The sequence below is a fragment of the Hyperolius riggenbachi genome, chromosome 2 (genome assembly GCF_040937935.1).
Source record: "Hyperolius riggenbachi isolate aHypRig1 chromosome 2, aHypRig1.pri, whole genome shotgun sequence".
Taxonomy (NCBI): Eukaryota; Metazoa; Chordata; class Amphibia; order Anura; family Hyperoliidae; genus Hyperolius; species Hyperolius riggenbachi.
The window spans coordinates 30,957,191-30,979,711 of NC_090647.1; the positions used below are offsets into that span (position 1 = coordinate 30,957,191).

General features: G+C 47.9%; 1 protein-coding gene across 1 annotated transcript in view; it reads left to right on the forward strand.

Annotated features, from left to right (window-relative positions):
• Positions 1-4,561: 4,561 nt before the first annotated feature.
• Positions 4,562-22,521, forward strand: part of LOC137545410 (P2Y purinoceptor 2-like) — a 50,776-nt gene continuing 32,816 nt past the window's right edge. The window contains exon 1 of the mRNA XM_068266596.1: positions 4,562-4,632. The gene's annotated coding sequence lies outside the window, so the exon portion shown is untranslated. The remainder of the gene's footprint in view (positions 4,633-22,521) is intronic.

A 22,521-nucleotide genomic window follows, 5' to 3' on the forward strand; every position in this document is an offset into this window, starting at 1 on the left:
GAGACGTTTAATGTAGCAGCTTTTATACTTACCTGGGGCTTCCTCACGCCCAGGCCCGGCCCTAGACTTTTTGCCGCCTGAGGCAAACTTTGAGGAAATCGCCGGGCTTCCTCACGCCCTATGTTGTACGTAGGCTTCATCGCCGTCCTCCTGGGCCCCTCCATTCCTCCGCAGTGTCCTCCGGTATAATTCCCAGCCATGCATCACTGCGCATGAGTGCCTCATCGTAATCCATTCTGCTCCTCTGCGACTGGGGAATATATATTGGGGGACCCAATGGAAGGGAACAGAGGGGCGCAGGAGGACAGCGAAGGAGCCAACGGCCAGCATGGAAATGGAGGAAGCCATGGCGGGATTTGCCATAAAGCACTGTAGGCACGTGCCTACAGGTGCCTGGAGATGGAATGGCCGCTCACTCCCCTCCCCTAGTGCCTACCTCCCTCTTACCCTATGCAGAGATCCAATGAGAGTGTGAACAGATCTCCCTTCAGTTTGGGGGCACCTCTAGCTACTTAATAGCGAAGATAGCTCTGGCTACCTAGTACTAAGGGGCACCTGTAGCTACTTATGTTGGGCAAGGGAAGTAAGGGAGAAGTGACAGCTGGGCCAGGCAGCACACTCGCGGTGCGGTGGGTGTTTGTAGGTACATGGAGGGTACATGGAGGGTGAAGTCTAGGGTGTCAGGACATCTGTGCCTATAGGCTCCTGTGATGTAAATCCGGGCCTGGAGGAAGCCCCAGGGGAGTATAAAAGCTGTTAGATTAACCTCCTTAGCGGTAATCCTGAGTCAGGCTTGAGACGGAAATCCGCAGCTCAGAGCGGTAATCCCGAGCCTGAGTGAGTGATATGCAGGAGCTGCTGCAGATCTCTCTCTGGTATGTTTTTTTTCCTTGTTTTTAGGGTCTAAAAGCTTGTGAAAAAATTGCATGGCTTTTAGATACTAAATCTGGAAATAATCATAACGCCAGGAAGGTTAAACGTCTCAGGTATGCTTTAAAGCTGCAAGGGCAAAACTATTATTTTTAATAGAAATGCTGTTTGAAGTCATCTTTCAAAGCACAATATTGGTGATGGAAAAAATAAAAACATTCATGGCAATAAGTTATTTTACTGGGGGAATTTTTGCACACGTATTGCAAGTGAGCTGGACCCCCCAAGAATTAGGGCCGGATTCAAGACTTTTTGCCACCTGAGGCAAACTTGTGAAGATGCCGCCCCCTGATAGATAGTATAATTGCCTCCAGTGTTGGTAGCCTGGAGGGAGTAGCAGCCTGGAAGGGGTGGGGCATCAGGAACAGCAGTGGGGAAGGGGGATCAGACCCCCCCTCTCACCTGGGTCCCCCATCCGCTCAGGTGACACAGGTGAGGTGGGAGGGGTCCGACCCCCCCTTCCCACCGATGTGCCTGCTGCCCCCCTTCCTGGCCGCTACCCCTTCCAGCTTGGCGCCACCCCCCACCTACGGCCAGGCAGGCACTCCCCCCCCCTTCCACTGCCTGAGGAACCTGCCTCACCCCCAGGCCCCCCCAAGCACATAACTATTCATATGGCGCCACAAAATCTTCCAAGAACATCCGCAGTGTCAGAGGTGCAAGAAGGGGACGGGGAACAGTTAATGATTACTACTATTCAAATTATCTATAGAAGTGATTATTACCAGCATAGGACCATTGAAGAGCCTCGTGGGCCCCACTGGTGTGTTTTGCAGCCTATACATGCCCTATTGCTAAGCAACTGTAGGCTATGATGTCACACGTGCCTTCTGCCCTAGAGCACACTGGGAGATCATGTGATGTATCTATTCCACTGTGATTCACCTGGCCAGCAGTAAGCATGCCAGCATGTCAGATACATTTGAGAATGTAAATCAGGGGTGAGGTAAGATTTTATGAACACTGACTAAATCATTATAAATGAATACTATAAGGAATTAAGCAGTTTTATTCATGAAGTTATACACAGTAAAGTTCCTGTAGCTAGAGTCATGCAGAGGAGAGGATAAGGGTGAAGTTAGGGATAGGCGAGGGACATCTCACACCCAAATCAAACAGCACCAGAGTATTAATACCAGAAAACAGCATATCGCCAGCTTGATCTTTGGACATGTACGTGTAAATTATTGAGCCCTTGTGTGTATAAATGATTAAGCCATTGGCACTGGCATCCCTGCACTGTGTATTTTTGGTGCCAGGCTGTCCTCCTGTCTCCTGGAAGCTTAGGGTGCAGACATTAAAGATCTGACAGTAAAAACAATCTTTGTAATTCCCCATCCCCATCTTCTGCCCCCTTCAAAGCATCCTATGTAATAAAAGCTAAGTGTTCCTGCGGCGTGCATCATCCTGTCTCTGTGTCCGTGCGTTTGCGCATGTACAGCACGGACAGCCTGCGCATGTACAGCACGGACAGCCTGCGCATGTACAGCACGGACAGCCTGCGCGTGTACAGCACGGACAGCCTGCGCGTGTACAGCACGGACAGCCTGCGCATGTACAGCACGGACAGCCTGCGCATGTACAGCACGGACAGCCTGCGCATGTACAGCACTGACAGCCTGCGCATGTACAGCGCGGACAGCCTGCGCATGTACAGCGCGGACAGCCTGCGCATGTACAGCGCGGACAGCCTGCGCATGTACAGCACGGACAGCCTGCGCATGTACAGCACGGACAGCCTGCGCATGTACAGCACGGACAGCCTGCGCATGTACAGCACGGACAGCCTACGCATGTACAGCACGGACAGCCTGCGCATGTACAGCACGGACAGCCTGCGCATGTACAGCACGGACAGCCTGCGCATGTACAGCACGGACAGCCTGCGCATGTACAGCACGGACAGCCTGCGCATGCACAGCATGGACAGCCGATGGGACAGGAGGACAGGGCCAGGGAGCCAGGCAAGTGTGTGCGCAGACAGAGATTTTTGGTATAAATGTAGTCCAATTTTAACCAAGTTTTGAACTTCATTGATTTAACTTTAACCCAGGACTGAACTTCATCCCAATCAGTAGCTGATACCCCCTTTTCCCACGAGAAATCTTTCCCTTTTCCCAAATAGATCATCAGAGGGGTCTGTATGGCTGATATTGTAGTGAAACCCCTGCCACAGTGTGATGTCATGACCATGGTCCTGACAGTTTGCTGTCGGTGAATCTCACTGCATTGTGGGAAATAACACTTTCCAGCTGCCAAACAAGCAGTATCTCTCTCAGTAACGAACATTCCGTACAGATCACCTGGTAGAACTAAAAATGACACTAACAGTGATACATTTCAGAATGTAAATCAGGGAGAGGAAAGATTCTACAATGGGCATTGGGCAAACACTGAGTCAAAAATCTATAAATGAATATTGTAAAAAAATAAGCAATTGTATTCATTATGTTATTTTCACTAGAGTTACTCTTTAAGGTTGTCTCGTTGGTTACCTCAAAGTAAAACTATTACTAAATTTACCCTCATTTCCTCTTTTTGATGGCCCTTTAACCAAAACAGGAAGTGATAAGACTCTCAGGGGATCTAGACATCAGTAAAACAGGAAGCAAGCAGATTTCTCCACAACTGGAGACCAGACAGCAGTAACAATCTCACAGACGTTCTTACATTTTTTCCACTCTGTTTAAAACTAATACAAAATAGATACAAAACTAATACAAAATATAGCCTCTGGCTCAACACACACCATACAATCTTGGTTGTTCAATCTTACCACTGCCTTGTTGTATAAGAGCTTATCAAAAAAATTCTTTCAAAGTATTTTCAATCCGTTGGCCCTCAAGGTGGCCACTAACGATCCACTTTCTAGCGAAAAATCGTTTGAGTGATCAGATAATTCTGATCGGAAGTAAAATATCGTAATACATCGTTCTTTACACTATCAATGAACCAATCTTTGCTTCCTATTTATCACAACTGACACAACCGACAAGAAAATCCAACCGACAAGGCAATCCAAATTTTGGTTCAACGAAAATTCAAACAGACGACCGTTAATCCGATCACATCCAATCAGAATTATCTCAAATAATTTTTCACTAGAAATTGGACAGTTAGTGGCCACCTTTATACTACAAAGATTTGGTAAATCTGTACAACCAAGATTGTATGGTGTGTGTTGAGCTGACTTGAACGCTACTGTGTAAATAGATTTTTTTTTATACCCTGTCCTTGAGTTGTCCTTTTAAACTTGTCCCATTTATGAAACTTTGTGTCAATATTAGTTTTCCTTTAAGAAGGCAGTGACGGACGGATATCATCAGTCTGTAATGACAATTACCTTGTGTTGGGGACACAGTGACAGTCTGATCTCCGGGAAGGTCCGTCCCTGGGCTCTGTAGTAATGTGTTTGTGGGCTTCCTGCCACAATCCGCAGATAATTCAGAGTCGGGCGAGTGTAGTCGCGCTCAGCGGCGATATTAAGCAACAGCGACTCTATGCTGTCCCGTGTGTGCATCCGCTCATCACAGCCACCCACAGAACATCCTCCTCCAGCAGCAGAGGAGGGAGGAGGAGCTACACATTAGTGATTAAACTTATGATAGGTGAATAATCAACTCCAGTGTGTGTCTGGAGCTGCTAGAGACCACACAGCTCTGCGAAAGTTCATTATCCCCCGCTGCCTGTCTGGGATGGGAGGTAAGTACCTTGACTCTCTGCTTCTGCATGGGAAAAGCAATGGTTGGAGAACATAAGTGATCCAGCAAACCTGTATTTTTGATGAGGATCTGTAGTTTGGAGGCAACAATGTACACATTTTTCTTTTGGGTCATATTAGAATATAGCAAGGATTGCTGACAGATGAGGTAACAGAGATATAAGGGCTGAGGCTGGGGGCACACTTGGCAGTGCGGAAAAGGTTTGCTTCTTACTGCATATGCGTTTGTGCGTTTTTAGTGTGTTTTACATGCGTTTACTGTGCGTTCGCGGTTTACCTTTTTTCCTGCACTTGCGTTTTTCTTGCATTTTGCGTGTGTTTTAATGCATTTGCGGTTCGCATATACATAATGCATATGCGTTTTGTAGGTGTTTTTGATATGCAAATTACTAGGAAGACAACAGGAAGCGGAAATACATCAGAAAACATTTTTTTTAAACTCATACGAAAACGCATGAAAAACGCATACAAAACGCATTACATTGCGTCACCATTGACTTTTATAATGTGTGTTTTTGGTACGTTTTTGAAAAATATGCAGCAAAACCAGTGTCTTTAAAAACGCATATTACAAAACGCACACTTGTGCATTTTTTTATGCAGCCCATTAAGTAACATTATACGCATAAATGCTGCGTTTTACACAATGCTTGCGTTTCTGCTAAGTGTGTTCCCAGCCTAGTATTTATTTGCTTTTAAACAATGCACATTGCCTGGCTGTCCTGCTGATCTTCTGCCTCAGGCTGGGGTCACACTTGTCGGGTTCTCGAGCGTGTTTTCTGCACTGAAAAATATTTATTAATACTGCGGGCACATATTAATCAATGAGATAGTTCACACTTAAGTGCTTTTTTGCATGCAGAAAAAAACCCTGAGATCCTGCAGCCTAATGGCCCATTCACACTGGGGCGATTTATGGGCGTTTTCCGCAGTTTTCCAAATCGCTAGCATTTTGAGAAGCGCTAGCGTAATTTATATTATGTGGCAGTGATCTCACTGCAGCGATCGCCGGCAATTCGCGGGAAAAGAAAACGCAGAGCCTGCAGCACATTTCCGCGAGTTTGGAGCTATTGTGGTTCAAATATTTAAAAAATCCACGATTGCTCAAAAATCGCAGAAATGTCCAGTTAAAGAAAACACAAAAAATCCCCTCTGCAAATCGCAAGCCACTGTGCTAGCATATTGCAATTAGAACGTCTTGAACGGGGCCTCATTCCAGACGCTCTGTGCGTTTTCCCTATTCATTACACTACGCAAACGCTGTGCAGAAAACTCGTGCAGAGAAAGAAAGGCTTTGGCAGACAAAGGGGGACCCCAGCCTCAGGCATAGTAGCCCCTGAACAAGCATGTGCAGATCAGGTGCTCTGACTGAAGTGTGACTGCAATGGCTGCATGCTTGTTTCAGGGTTGTGATTCAGAGTCTGCATTTGTCTGAATTGCAGACAAACACCACTGATGCAGGAAAGGAAGTAAACATGGCAGCCTACATAGCCCTCTCACTTTAGTTGTCCTTTAAGTTGGCCATGCAGGATGCCACAGGCCATGCAGTGTTCGGAGTGTGAGCGATCGATCAAATTATCATTTTGAATCAGACCATAGAGAACAGCATAATTTCAATCAGATTGGTGAAGATTTGACTTCTATACTGATTAGATCGAATTGGCTAACTTGGCTGTCTCTATGCTGCTCGGTGCAATGAGGCTACGGTCACAGTGGTGCATTGCGGACGATGCAGCATAATGACCGCTTTGTTACTTGGCTTGCGGCATGGCAATGCACCACCTATGCGACAGTGACAGTGCGGCCGGTGCGGTATAACGGTGTGTGGCATTGTTAGGATGCATGAAGTGCATTACCACCAAACGTGCATGTTGACAGTGACAGTGAAGCATACTTTCATTGACCACATGCTTCACTGCATGCTGACCGTACGCGATGTAAAGCACTGGCAAAGCATGATGTCGCTTTCCTAATCCATTGCATTGCATTTCTGCTGTTACATGGAACGCAACACAATGCCCACTGTATGGGCCCTTTTCCACTACCAATCGCTAGTGTTCGCGCTAAACGCTAGCGATTGCGATTCAGCAAAAGTACAAAATTTTGCAGCGATTTCCCAACGTTTGCGATTGCGATTTTGCTATGCTATGTACTGCATAGCAAAATCACGGCAATAATCGTTCCGCCGCATGATCGCGGTAGTGGAAATGACCTACCGCGATTCCTATGTTAAAAAGCAAACCGTAGCGATTTGAACATCACTAGCGGTTTGCGTTTTTGCGATTCAGCCATCGCAAACGCCGTAGTGGAAAAGAGCCCTAAACGTAGCCTTAAAGGGAATCCAAGGTAAAGGTGGCCACACACGATACAATAAAATGATCAGATTTTATGGCAATTCGATAAATATGATCGGATATCCCGAAAAAATCTGCAGCTTTCTTTAATTCGACTGAAAAATCTGATCGGATTTCCCATTTTTTTTTTCAATTTTTATCAATCCGGAATGCTGGAAATTTGTCTTCAGTTTTTCTAAAGAATGTATGGTGTGTGTTAGATTGGCAATTTATTAATACCGTATACACACCCTAGCAATTTTCTCAGAGTTTCCAATCATTGTTATCATATGTGGGGAAAAATTTAACATGTGTGGTACATTGGTCATATTTTTTAAATGTTACAATCAGTCAGAAAAATGGATTGCAATTCTTAAATTGAACGGATATTTAAAAAATTGTATAGTGTGTGGACTGGCCACCTTAAGCGGGATCTGGAGGCTGACATGCTATTGCCTGGAAGCCCTGCAGTAGTGTCTGAATCGCACCAGAAACAAGCATGCAGCTAATCTTGTCAGATCTGACAATAATGTCAGAAACACCTGATTTGCAGCATGCTTGTTCAGGGGCTATGGTTGAAAGCATTAGAGGCATTGGATTAGCAGGATATCCAGGCAATTGGTATTGCTTAAAAGAAAACAGATATGGCAGCCTCCATATCCCTCTCACTACAGTTGTCCTTAACCACCCTGGCGTTCTATTGAGATCGCCAGGGCGGCTGCGGGAGGGTTTTTTTTTTATTAAAAAAAAAATATTTCATGCAGCCAACTGAAAGTTGGCTGCATGAAAGCCCACTAGAGGGCGCTCCGGAGGCGTTCTTCCGATCGCCTCCGGCAAGCAGAACTAACAAGGAAGGCTGCAATGAGCAGCCTTCCTTGTTTGGCTTTCCTCGTCGCCATGGCGACGAGCGGGGTGACGTCATGGACGTCAGCCGACGTCCTGACGTCAGCTGCCTCCGATCCAGCCCTTAGCGCTGGCCGGAACTATTTGTTCCGGCTGCGCAGGGCTCGGGCGGCTGGGGGGACCCTCTTTCGCCGCTGCTTGCAGCGGATCACCGCAGAGCGGCGGCGATCAGGCAGCACACGCGGCTGGCAAAGTGCCGGCTGTGTGTGCTGCTTTTTATTTCATCAAAATCGGCCCAGCAGGGCCTGAGCGGCACCCTCTGGCGGTAATGGACGAGCTGAGCTCATCCATACCGCTAAGGTGGTTAAACAATACAGATTGCCTGGCTGTCCTGCTCATCCTCTGCCTCTAAAGCCCCATCTACACCATGCCATATTGCAGCGATCCGGCGGCTCGATTAGCCGCAGGATCGCCTCTTCCGCGTGCCCGCCGCGTACCCGCTCGCCGCGCGTGCGCTGCATTCGATTCCCCGCTCGGGCCCGCTCGTCCCCGCCGGCGCCGCTTATCTCCCGCACGATTCCCTGCCATTGTCCCCTCGCGGGAAGCGAGCAGGGAATCGGCGGTGCGGAGATCCGTCCTGTCGGATCTTATCAATCGAGCCGCATCAGCGGCTCGATTGATAAGGAGCATCGCGGCCGCATCTACTCGTGTAGATGCGGCTTAATACTTTAAGTCACAGCCCCTGAACAAGCATGCAGATCGGATGTGACGTCTATGACAAATCTGACAAGCTTTGCTGCATGCTTGGTTCAGGTATGTGATTCAGACGCTACTGACCAGAAAGATCAGCAGGGCTGCCAGGCAACTGGTATTGTTTAAAAGGAAATAAATATGGCAACTTCCCTAGGTATCACCCCTCGGGTTCCTTTCAAACAAAGTAAATGGAAACAATTGGTATGTATCAGATTCAATGGAAATCTACTGTCAGGCCCAATCACTTAATGGATCAATCAGATTTTTTTTAAATCATTTATTGAGGAGGTGATCGATTGGTTACAAATGCAGAAAATTCTTAAAAAGTTAATAAACAGTTATTAGATCAACCCGACTAAATAGATTCTGTCTGAAAAGATGGGACAAATTCCGGTAGGTCCACCTTCGGCCTTCACTCTACTCGTAATTTCACAGGTGCGTTAGATTGTAAGCTCTTCTGGCCAGGGTGGGTCCCCCCTGCTCTTATCGTATGTTTGCAGTGTACGCCCTTGATTTAATAGACGGCTCGTAGCAATAGCTGGACTCTTTTTAGGTAAAAGCTAATAGTAATAATATTTTTATTTATTTATTCTGTCATGCTTTTATAGCGCTGACACACTAGGTGGTGCTTTATAAAGTATACAGAACCATCGGCCATCTGTAGAGCGATACGTAAGCCTTGGTTTTACAATGCCACAAGGTTTGGCTGCAGGACGACGCCGGGGTTAAAATGTAACCTTTGATGTACTTATGATATCTCTTCTTCATCTGACCTAACCTGACCCTACTCCATGGCGCATTGCATTTTAACAGTAAATATGACCCTTGCCCTTTCCCTAACGCTAAGCTTCCTCTCCTCTGCCACTCTCATTCCTGCAGGAACAGTGGCGTAGCAATAGGGGATGCAGCAGAAGCGACCTCACCGGGCCCCTGGACCAGAGGGGCCCATCAAGGGCCCTCCTTCAACTGCTATATTTGCTTTTAATTGGTTCTATGCTGGTAATGATCACCTCTATATGTGCTTTGAATAGTGGATATCATTAGCAAACTGTTCTCCTATTTCTGCTTACAACTCTCTGTCCCTGCAGCTGATTTTGGCAGATTTTTAATTGCTTTAGACAGGGGCCCCACATAAAACTTGCACTGGGGCCCCTAGGCTAGCTACTTAGCTACGCTACTTTGCAGGAACACGGAAGGCACAGGGGAACAGAGGTGGCACAGAGGGGAACATTTTAGGCACAGGGGGACAGAAGTGACTGGGGGGGGGGGGGGGGGGTGTACGATGACACACTGAAAGCACAGGAGAACGGAGGTAACACAGAGGTGGACTCTGGAGGCACAGGGGAACAGAGGTAACACAGAGGTGGACTCTGGAGGCACAGGGGAATGGAGGTAACACAGAGGACAGACTGGAGGCACAGGGGACAGATGTGACACAGAGGGGGACACTGGAGGCACAGGGTAATGGAGGTAACACAGAGGACAGACTGGAGGCACAGGGGACAGATGTGACACAGAGGGGGACACTGGAGGCACAGGGGAACAAAGGTGTCACGGAGGGTGATGCTGGAGGCACAGGGGAACAGAGGTGACACAGAGGGGGAATCTGGAGTCACAGGGGAACAAAGGTGACACAGAGGGGGGCACAGGGGAACAGAGGTAACACAGAGGGTGACACTGGAGGCACAGGGGAACAGAGGTGACACAGAGGGGCACACTGGAGGCATAGGGGAACAGAGGTGACACAGAGGGGGACACTGGAGGCACAGTGGAACAGAGGTGACACAGAGGGGGAATCTGGAGTCACAGGGGAACAAAGGTGACACAGAGGGGGAATCTTGAGTCACAGGGGAACAAAGGTGACACAGAGGGGGACACTGGAGGCACAGGGGAACAGAGGTAACACAGAGGGTGACACTGGAGGCACAGGGGAACAGAGATGACCCAGAGGGGGACACTGGAGGCACAGGGGAACAGAGGTGACACAGAGGGGGACACTGGAGGCACAGGGGAACAGAGGTGAAACAGAGGGGGACACTGGAGGCACAGGGGAACAGAGGTGACACAGAGGGAACACAGGAGGCACAGGGGAACAGTGGTGACACAGAGGGGGACATTTGAGGCACAGGGGAACAGAGGTGACACAGAGGGGGACACTGGAGGCACAGTGGAACAGAGGTGACACAGAGGGGGAATCTGGAGGCACAGGGGAACAGAGGTGACACAGAGGGGGAATCTGGAGGCACAGGGGAACGGAGGTGACACAGAGGGGGACACTTGAGGCACAGGGGAACAGAGGTGACACAGAGGCGGACACTGGATGCACAGGGGAACAGAGGTGACACAGAGGGGGAATCTGGAGGCACAGTGGAACAGAGGTGACACAGAGGGGGAATCCGGAGGCATAGGGGAACAGAGGTGACACAGAGGGTGACGCTGGAGGCACAGGGGAACAGAGGTGACACAGAGGGGGACACTGGAGGCACAGGGGAACAGAGGTAACACAGAGGGTGACACTGGAGGCACAGTGGAACAGAGGTGACACAGAGGGGGAATCTGGAGGCACAGGGGAACAGAGGTGACACAAAGGGGGACACTTGAGGCACAGGGGAACAGAGGTGACACAGAGGGGGAATATGGAGGCACAGGGGAACAGAGTTGACACAGAGGGGGAATATGGAGGCACAGGGAAACAGAGGTGACCCAGAGGGGGAATATGGAGGCACAGGGGAACAGAGGTGACACAGAGGGGGACACTGGAGGCACAGGGGAACAGAGGTGACACAGAGGAGACACTGGAGGCACAGGGGACAGATATGGCACAGAGGGGGACACTGGAGGCACAGGGGAACAGAGGTGACACAGGACACCGGAGGCACAGGGGAACAGAGGTGACACAAAGGGAGACACAAGAGGCACAGGGGAACAAAGGTGAGACAGAGGGGGACACAGGAGGCACTGGCACAGGGAAACAGAGGTGACACAGAAGGGGACACAGGAGGCACAGGGGAACAGAGGTGACACAGAGGGGGACACTGGAGGCACAGGGGAACAGAGGTGACACAGAGGAGGACACAAGAGGCACAGGGGGGCACAGCGGAGGTACAGGGGACAAAGATGGCACAGTATTCCAACAGACCTGTAGTCCCTATCTTGTTCATTAACCGCAAGCAACCAGAAAGCCCACCTATCCGGCATTCGCCTATCACCATCGGGGCCGGATAACTGAGACTCTACTGTACTGATGTACACGCTACAGGTTTGCTTTAAAGTTTGCATGTAGCTTAAAGGAATCATCAATCAAAATATGCTGCCCCGTGATATAGTTACCCGGGGCTTCCTCCAGCCCCTTGCAGCCAACATGTCCCACGCAGCGTATCTGCTCTCAGCCGCTGGCCCGGGGTCCCCGCCGGTACAGAGGCCGACCTCCTCTACTGCGCCTGCGCCGCTGTCAATCAAGTCTACATTGTCCGCAGTGTACTGTGCAGGCAGAGTTGTTCTGCACCTGTGCAGTGCACTGCGGACAACGTGGACTTCATTGACAGCGACCTCGAGGTCGGCCTCTGCGCCGGCGGGGACCCCAGGCTGGCGGCTGTGAGTGGAGATGCTGTGTGGGACATGTCGGCTACGGGAGGCAGGAGGAAGCCCCGGGTAAGTATATCGTGAGGCAGCATATTTTAATTGACGATTCTGTTAAAGAAGGGAATTAATGGGTATTAAGACCTGCTTACTAAATACAAGTTTACATACAACAGCGATATTACTGCCAGGGCTTAGTAAGTCTTTATTAGCTGCTTGTCTGCCATCACCCAGAGGTTTCACATCACAACGATAACGAATGTTGCAACCCTGGAAGGAAGAATAAAAAACCTTTTATTACATTAGCTGTTGCATAATGTCTGCATAAGTAACCGCTGATTACAGCAGCCGAGGAGGTTGTGCACAAGCAATGAACAAGGTGCCACATTGTTCTGTCATAGAATCTGCAAGCTACGGATACCTACAGTCTTCCCAGAGCCTTGCTTCCCCTCATCACCCATCATGCCTCATCCTTCCTAGAGCCTTGCATCCCCCCATCACCCATCATGCCTCATCCTTCCTAGAGCCTTGCATCCCCCCATCACTCATCATGCCTCCTCCTTCCTAGAGCCTTGCTTCTCCCATCACCCATCATGCCTCATCCTTCCCAGAGCCTTGCTTCTCCCATCACCCATCATGCCTCCTCCTTCCTAGAGCCTTGCTACTCCCATCACTCATCATGCCTCATCCTTCCCAGAGTCTTGCTTCTCCCATCACCCATCATGCCTCATCCTTCCTAGAGCCTTGCTTCTCCCATCACTCATCATGCCTCCTTCTTCCTAGAGCCTGGCGTCCCCCCCATTACCCAACATGCCTCCTCCTTCCAAGAGCCTTGCTTCCCCCCATCACTCATCATGCCTCGTCCTTCCTAGAGCCTTGCTTCCCCTCATCACCCATCATGCCTCCTCCTTCCCAGAGCCTTGCATCCCCCCATTACCCATCATGCCTCATCCTTCCTAGAGCCTTTCTTCTCCTATCACCCATCATGCCTCATCCTTCCCAGAGCCTTGCTTCTCCCATCACCCATCATGCCTCATCCTTCCTAGAGCCTTGCTTCCCCCATCACTCATCATGCCTCCTCCTTCCTAGAGCCTTGCTTCTCCCATCACGCCTCCTCCTTCCTAGAGCCTTGCTTCCCCTCATCACCCATCATGCCTCCTCCTTCCTAGAGCCTTGCTTCCCCCCCATCACCCATCATGCCTCATCCTTCCTAGAGCCTTGCTTCTCCCATCACCCATCATGCCTCATCCTTCCCAGAGCCTTGCTTCTCCCATCACCCATCATGCCTCATCCTTCCTAGAGCCTTGCTTCCCCCATCACTCATCATGCCTCCTCCTTCCTAGAGCCTTGCTTCTCCCATCACTCATCATGCCTCCTCCTTCCTAGAGCCTGGCGTCCCCCCCCATCACCCAGCATGCCTCCTCCTTCCTAGAGCCTGGCGTCCCCCCATCACCCAGCATGCCTCCTCCTTCCTAGAGCCTGGCGTCCCCCCATCACCCATCATGCCTCCTCCTTCCTAGAGTCTGGCGTCCCCCCATCACCTATCATGCCTCCTCCTTCCTAGAGCCTGGCGTCCCCCCCATCACCCATCATGCCTCCTCCTTCCTAGAGCCTGGCGTCCCCCCATCACCTATCATGCCTCCGCTTCCTAGAGTCTGGCGCCCCCCCCCCCCCCCCCCCCATCACCCAGCAGGCCTCCTCCTTCCAAGAGCCTTGCTTCCCCCATCACCCATCATGCTTCCTCCTTCCTAGAGCCTTGTGTCCCCTCATCACCCATCATGCCTCCTCCTTCCTACAGCCAAATGTAAGTGGCGCTACAGAAGGCCACCTCTCTATCGCCACTATAAACATAATTAACTTATCTATAAAAAAATGACACACACCATTTAACAGATTAAAATAGGCGGCTACATTTTATTGGAGGGGTTTAAGTGTCATTGAAAATTTAGCTTGAAATAACCAAACCGGTCATAAAATCATTAGCAAAAGATCAAATTATGATAAAAGATGGTCGGTCAGATCAACCCAAGCGCTGCCAACATAGCAGCCGAAAACCCGGCAGACCCGCAATGTCACCCACATTACCCCAGGAAGAGTACTGCTAGCGACAGGTAACTGAACACTGACACAGAAAATTGTGTCATTTAAAATGCATGTAAACACATGCAAGTAAGAAGTATGTTTCTTCCAGAGTTAAGTGAGCTACAAATTACTTTTCTCCTATGTTGCTGTCACTTAGAGAGTAGTTAGTAGAAATCTGATGGAACTGACAGGTTTTTGATTAGTCCATCTCCTCGCGGGGAATTCTCAGTATTTCATTTATTCTTTACAAAAGCACTACCTGGAAAGGATCTATGCAAAGATGTATGCTGCCCCACCTACCTGTTTGCACACTGCTCTGGCAGTTGGACTGAGCAACTGTCATTCACTAAGTGCTTTTGAAGATAAAGAAGACCCTGAGAATCCCCCATGAGGAGATGGGCTACTCCAAAACCTGTGATTTCTGTCAGACTCCTACTACCTACTGTAAGTGACAGCAACATAGGACAAAAGTCGTTTATAGCTCATTTTAGGAATGAAATGGAGAAATGTACTTTTTTGTTTATGTGTTTTCATGAATTTAAAATTTTACAATTATTCGTGATAGCGGTCTGCGCAAACCTTAAAGAGGCCCTGTTGTGACTTATAGTAGAATGCAGTAAATTACTCAGGATACCCAGGGCCGGCCCTAGACTTTTTGCCGCCTGAGGCAAAATTAGAAAAAAATTGCCGCCCCCCCCACGTGGGTGGGGGGGCGCCGAGCTGGAGGGGCAGTGGTCAGGAAGGGGGTATTTGGCGTAGCGGTGGGGAGGGGGGTCGGACCCCCCCTCCCTCACCTGGGTCCCCCGATCTGCGCTCCCCTCCAGCTTTAAAAAGTGAAGTACCAGCTCTATGATTAAGAGGCAACGGGCGGGGATCACTCACCTTTTCCGCGTTCCAGCGTGCGCTCCACAGACGTCCCTTCCTGCAATGCCGCCCACTCCATTGTAGTGGACGGCGTTGCAGGAAGTGACGTCAGTGGAGCGCACGCTGGAACGCGGAAAAGGTGAGTGATCCCCGTCCGTTGCCTCTTAATCATAGAGCTGATACTTCACTTTTTAAAGCTGGAGGGGAGCGCAGATCGGGGGACCCAGGCGAGGGAGGGGGGGTCCGACCCCCCTCCCCACCGCTAGGCCCAATACCCCCTTTCTGCCCGCTACCCCTCCAGCTCGGCAGCCAACCCGCCCATGGACAGGCTGGTGCCGCCCCCCCAGATGTGCCGCCTGAGGCAAATGTTTCACCCCGCCTCATGAGCGGGCCGGCGCTGAGGATACCCACTTTTACTTTGATTATCCTGGTTTCAGAAACCCTTCCCATATCTATACATTGGTAATTAGCCCCCTCCCTCTGAGGCTTAAGGCTCGTACACACATCAGACTATAGTCTTTGGAGAATGAAAGATCACAGACCAATCTTACCACCCTTCATGTAGTATGAGAGCCATACTCTACACAGTCTTTTCTATGGAGCTGAACTCCACATCAGACAGAAATCTTTGCAAGATGCTGCACACACAGATGCTGTACAGACACAAAAGATCAGTATCTGCAAAAGATCTGTTCCTGCTAAAAATCAATTCCTGCAAATTGCAATGATAGTCTATGAGATCTGCAGATCATCATACACACATGATTTAACTGACATTCATCTGCAGATCAGATCCACCAGGATGGATTTTCAGATCTGCGGATGATTGCTTGATCTGCAGATGAATGTCAGTTAAATCATGTGTGTATGATGATCTGCAGATCTCATACACTATCATTGCAATTTGCAGGAATGGATTTTTGGCAGGAACTGATCTTTTGCAGATACTGATCTTTTGTGTCTGTGCAGTATCTGTGTGTGCAGCATCTTGCAAAGATTTCTGTCTGATGGGGAGGTCAGCTCCATAGAATAGACTGTGTAGGTATGGCTCTCATACTACATGAAGGGTGGTAAGATTGATCTGTGATCTTTCATTTTCCAAAGACTATAGTCTGATGTGTGTATGAGCCTTTAGCCTAGGCTGTTTAGCTATGCCGAATTATCCTCCCAGAGCATTCTGGGAGACCAGTTATTATTTTCACTGGCTTTGAAATTCTCAGAGAGGGCAGGTGCACACCATGAGCGCTTCTGATCACTTTTCAAATCGCCAGCACTTTGAATAATGGCTAATGTTACCCTATGAGGGTGTTCCCACAGCAGCGTTGTGGTTTCTTCAAAATCGCAGACGCGCTGCATGTGGCATTTGTTGGAGCGATTCAGCTTGAAAGAACGTGCAAAAATGCTCATACATTCAAAAATCGCTCTGCAAATCGCTTCACAAAATTGCAAACCACGAAGCGCTAACGATGGCTATTGCGATTTTGGTGTGCACAAGCCCAAAGTGGTTATCCTGAATAATTTTCTGCATTCTGCTTTAACTTACTACAGGGCCTATTTAACCTTGTGGGGACCACGTGCAGTAAATCCAACGCCACTCTTGTGGCTGCCTAACGCTGATGCGGTGCAGGATTTACAGACAAAAAAGTGACAGCGCTCAAGGATGCACCTGAAATGTAAGCCTACAGAGGCAATGCAGAGCCCCTCTGGAACTAAATACCTGCCTTGAATACAAAACAGATGCAAATTATGTGCTAATTCTAATCTAATTTTTTTTTAAAGTGGAGGTGAAGCAGTGAATGCAGCTAGCCACTAGTAAACTAACATACAATTTGTACAGCGGGAGACATGGCAGCGCTTTCAAACAAAACTTATACCTGAATGATTTATCTGCATTGATGTGCAGAGCTCCAGTATCTGGACTATATTACACACCTAGCACTCACTACAGGCAAAGAAGGGTGTTAGCGTCAGTGATAATGTGTGCACAAATTATAGGAGCTGGGAAAAAAGGGCGCATGCCGCTAGTGGACAAAAAGGGCGCCGCCATTCACTCCCATAATAAATAGCGTTTAATGGGCGCCGAGTAGGAAAAAAGGGCGCCGGAGCTAAATAAAGTTTATAAACGGCGCCAGGAGCTAAATAAAGTTTACAAACGGCGCCCGGCGATGTTTAATGATTTATAACTGAACTTGTGGTGATTTACATTTATAAAATGCACCCGTGCCGAATAACGTTTATGAAAATAATAAACATATTTATCTTATTTAAATAATTAAAACATTATTTAAAGTTTTATCTCTTACTGTTTGTAAAACATTATTATTCACAAAATAAAGCGATCAGTACGTAACGTAAATTGCAAAATTTTTTTTGAATCCACAATTAGTAAAACATTATTATCCACATAATAAAGGGGGGTCTTAGGTTTAGGCACCAACAGGGGGGTCTTAGGTTTAGGCACCAATAGGGGGGTCTAGGGGTTAGGGGTAGGTACAGGGAGGGGTACTTAGGCAACAACAGGGGGGGGTCTTAGGTTTAGGCACTAACAGGGGGGTCTTAGGTTTAGGCACCAACAGGGGGGTTTTAGGTTTAGGCATTAACAGGGGGGGTCTTAGGTTTAGGCACCAACAGGGGGGTCCTAGGTTTAGGCACCAAGAGGGGGGTCTAGGGGTTAGGGGTAGGTACAGGGAGGGTTACTTAGGCACCAACAGGGGGGGTCTTAGGTTTAGGCACCAACAGGGGGGTCTTAGGTTTAGGCACCAACAGGGGGGTCTTAGGTTTAGGCACCAACAGGGGGGTCTTAGGTTTAGGCACCAACAGGGGGGTCTTAGGTTTAGGCACCAACAGGGGGGTCTTAGGTTTAGGCACCAACAGGGGGGTCTTAGGTTTAGGCACCAACAGGGGGGTCTTAGGTTTAGGCACCAACAGGGGGGTCTTAGGTTTAGGCACCAACAGGGGGGTCTTAGGTTTAGGCACCAACAGGGGAGTCTAGGGGTTAGGGATAGGTACAGGTAGGGTTCTGTGTAAGAGTAGGCTTAGGTATAGTTTTAGTAAAATTTTAGTAATAATTACTAATGTATTACAACATTTATTACGAACGTAGTTATATTTATATCATCTTTATAAACAATATTTTCAAATTTTATTATAACAACAAACCATAAATGACGGTTATTCACAATAATATACAATTATAACAATTAAACATATATTATTGGTTTTTTTATAAACGTAATTATAAGTTTAACTTTTGAAACAGGGAAGATTAACGTTTTCACAATTTCCGATTTCATAAACATTATTTAATGATTTATAATTTTGTTAAACATTATTTGTAAACGAAATATAGCACACTATATTTATAAACCCTATTAATGATTAATTATTATTTAGAGTTTACACCCCGCGCCCTTTTTGTCCAGGCGCCCTTTTTGTACGTACGCCAAATTATAACCTAATAGATTTCCCCACAGCGGTGACGTACCTCCTCAGGGAAGACTTAACACTAATCTAACAATAAAAACATAATAATCCTCGTGCTGCTTATCAAATAAATGGTATACACATTTCATAAAACAAACAAACTGAAGCTAACACCCTCCTTTGCCTGTAGTGAGTGCTAGGTGTGTAATATAGTCCAGTTACTGGAGCTCTGCACATCCATGGAGATAAATCCTTCAGGTGTAAGTTTTGTTTGAAAGCGCAGCCATTTCTCCCACGGTGTAGGATTTACGCCACCTGCCATTTCCGCTCCCATGACAGCTGACATCTCCCCTCAGTGATCAGGAGCAATCGCGATTGGCTCCTGATCATGTGATCACTACGATCGCTGGCCGATCAAAGTGATCACTATTGGCAGTGGAGGTCTGTGGGTAGGAAGAGGACCAGGATGGCACTGGCCGGCATCTCCGCTCGCTCTGCCGTAAGTGTCGGGTCCCGGCTTGATGATGTCATCAAGCCGCAACCTGGAACTAAGCAGCAGTACGAGACGGGGATACCGTCAAAAGCGGAGGGGGCTAGAGCTGCTCATCGCTGGAGCCTGGGAGGTGAGTAAAGGCTGCGGACACCTATCTATACTGGAGGCACCATGCCTAGCTAACTACACTGGGGATCCGTCTGCCTGACCCCCCCCCCCCAAATGCCCCCCACATGTAAAATGGCCTGGTCCTTACAGGGGGTTAGGCAGCCGGTCCCCAGAAGGTTAAACAGGGTAAGGCCTGGAACCCACTAGCAGCGCTTTCCTGAGCGCTTGTGTGACTTGAAAATCTCTTGCTAATGTAATGCTATGGGTGTGATCCCACTTGAGGGATGTGATTTTATAAAAATCCCCCATAGCATTGCATTAGCAATAGCTTTTCAAATCACATGCACTCAGAAAAGCACTGCTAGTGGGCCCCAGGCCTATTCAGTTTTGTCTACATTTTCTATCTCTCTCCTCTGATGGTTTTATTGAGCTTTGCTGAAAATGATTGGTGGGTAAAGCAGCGTCGCTGCTAATGGGAGCTGGGAGTCCCAGAAGACAAGCGGCATGTAATTAGTAAAAGGAAGGTTTATGGAAAAGCAGAGAGCCAGGGATAAACCTGTCTGGTAGGCTTGTGATAGATCGCAGGATTTGCCCTAAAGCACACGAGTGCATCCAAAGATGGAAACATCAGATGCTAACATTTATGCTAATGAGACCATCAAACCCTCCGCCTGGAACGTAGCCTAGAGGAGAGCGCTCGTGTGCCAAGCACTATGTACTCTCACTCCGCACTATTTACTAATGCTGGGCAGGACCTTCAGAACAGCCGCTGCTTTTGAGGACTGGATTCCATGAAACGTTGGAAACATTCCTTTGAGATTCTGCTCCACGCTGACAGGATGACATCACACAACTGCTGTCAGCTGCACACTCATGCTATGAATCTCCCAAAGAGGTACATCTCTAGGTCAATAGATTCAGAACTCACCCAATGGTGCCCCGAATACTTACCACTGCCACCCAGTCACCGGCATCACCGTCTGACGCCATGGAAGCCACGTGCCGCCATCATGGCTGGTGGCTCAGGGAGGGCTGACCACATATGCAGGGGTGCTGTGGCCAGCCCTCCCTGGGCCAAGGCCTCCCCCTGCTGGGCCATGCGTGGACCCAATGGTAAGCCCCCTCCACTTTACAAAAATACTTAAACCAGCCCATCTGGCACCAACATTTAGGGATACTGGTTCACACTGCATCAGTTGCATTGCAAAATTATACTACATGTCAACTCACTGCCCATGCAATTCTATGAGCCTGTTAACATGTCTGCATTGTTACTGATCGTATTTCACTTACTTGGAACTTCTTCCATCCACCTATAGTCTTTCCAGCCCTTCCTTCTCCATTGTGCCGCTGCCCACTTCAAAAGATCTGGGACTGGAACTGCAGTGGCATCTACTGCACATGCGCGGTCCACAAGCCTCCTTCATCGCACTCTCTTAGCAAGGAGCATACTATGCTTGCACAGGACCACTATTGCGAAAAATCATAACATTTAAAATATATGTAGACATATACAAATAAGTGCCATTGCTAATTGGCAATGGCACTCGTCCTGCCCTGAGCCCCTGCGGGTTCGTAACGCTTGCTATGCTACTCTGATAAGGCGTGTCAACTTTGATAACGTGCGATTTCTTTGATAAGGTGTGATTTATTTGAGTTATCACGGTTTAGTGAATCAAGTACTTGGAGCGTTTGCAGGGTTTTTTAAGCGCTGGTGATTACAGAAATCGCCCTAAAAGTGCGTGTGCAATGATTCCCTATGAGAGTGTTCACATGTAAGCGGTTCGATTGCGATCCGCTTCCATAAGCGCTGCCTGTGCCATTTTTGGGACGATTTGGATATAATAGAAGGAAATTGCAAAGCACTTGGAAAAGCGCTTTGTATAGCGATTTCCCGAGCTCTTCTATGAATAAATTAATTGTAATTATTCATTTCCGGGTGAAAGAGTTCTTGACGTCAGTGAAAAAAATTGCTCTGCAAAAGCACTTAGAAAGCGTTGGAGAAAGGCGCTTTAAAAAATCGATATAAATTGCTCAGCACTTGAAATAGCGCTGGCGATTTATAATGTGATATAGGGTTAACCTTAGGGTTAACATCCTGTGTTTACAAATTAGTTGCTCTGCGGAGGAAGCCAGCTGACACAGCTGAGAGATCAAATTACACAGGTGATTAGTCACTGATGAAGGGGAATTAGACTGGCTAAACTCTCTAAATACACACAGGGGGCATTTCTCTAAGTTTTTCTCCTGTCCTCCTGTACTAGAGTTCAGGCCCACTTAAAGAAAGAAAAACAAGTAGATTAAATGTTTATTATGAATGTACTAGCTAAAATCCTTGCAACCAGACTAAATAAAGTAATTCTCTCCCTGGTCACAAAGGATCAGACTGGCTTTATGCCTGGAAAAAAGACTGCCCTCAATATTCGCCACCTATTCACCAATCTACAAGCGCATCATGAAAACACCGGAGACAGATGCGTATTAACTCTAGACGCTGCCAAAGCGTTTGACGCAGTAGAATGGCCCTTCTTATTTGCTACGTTGGCTAGATTTGGATTTGGTGAGAACTTTATGAAATGGGTAAAATTATTGTACACTGAACCCAAGGCTCAAGTTTGTACCAACTCTATCATCTCTAAACCATTTTCTCTATATAGAGGAACTCGCCAGGGTTGCCCCCTGTCCCCCCTTTTATATGCCTTATCAGCTGAACCACTAGCATGTAGAATTAGGAAAAACCCATTAATCAGAGGTCTCCGTATTCATGGTGTAGAAGAAAAGATTAGTCAATATGCGAACGATACAATTCTGTATCTAGAGGATCCTCATTCCTCTCTAAAAGCTGCATACGAGACAATAACTGAAATGGGCCAGTACTCAGGATTATCAATAAACTGGAGCAAGTCCGCTATTTTGGGCATAGATAACCCATCAGTATCTAAAGAAGGCCTTCCATGTCCTCTAGAGATTACCACTTCATTTAAATATCTGGGTGTTGTAATACAGGCAAACCCCTCCTTCTACTATAAAGATAATGTGGCTCCACTATTATCCCTGGCTCAGAACAAGCTGGTCGCCTGGACAAAATTACCCTTATCAGTAGCAGGACGTATAAATTTAATTAAAATGGTGCTTATGCCTAAAATATTATACATTCTCCACAACTCCCCGGTGTACATCCCCATATCCTTCTTTAAAAAACTTAATTCGTTTATATTATCCATTGTATGGAACAAATCTCGGGCCAAACTCAAGCATAGTATTCTCCAGTGTCCTTCTGACCTTGGAGGCATGGCACTACCTGTCCCCTTGTGGTACTATGTAGCATCACAACTGGAACACATGGCAAATTGGTTCATTGACGATTCTCCATATGCTCCTCAATTACTAGG